This window comes from Crocuta crocuta, unplaced genomic scaffold (assembly GCF_008692635.1).
Source record: "Crocuta crocuta isolate KB4526 unplaced genomic scaffold, BGI_CrCroc_1.0 scaffold181, whole genome shotgun sequence".
Classification (NCBI taxonomy): Eukaryota; Metazoa; Chordata; class Mammalia; order Carnivora; family Hyaenidae; genus Crocuta; species Crocuta crocuta.
Window position 1 is genome coordinate 1,965,455 of NW_027527952.1, and position 251 is coordinate 1,965,705.

Below are 251 nucleotides of genomic sequence, written 5' to 3' on the forward strand. Positions count from 1 at the left end.
GTTCGGTTATTCTAGAAGCATTCACTGAGCGCTCAGATTGGGAACGTTTGTCAGGAACGCAAATATTAATTTACTTTCTAGGATACTTTTTTTTTTTTTTTTTTNTTCACTTCTTTCTGAGTGGAAACCTTCGCCCTGCGCCTCAGGGCGCGGGGTTGGCCTGAAGGGGGCAGTGGCGGCCGCGGAGTGGGTTCCGCCGGCAGGAGCGGCGGCTCGGCCATCGCTTGCTCTCGCCTGGCGCGCGGCTCTCG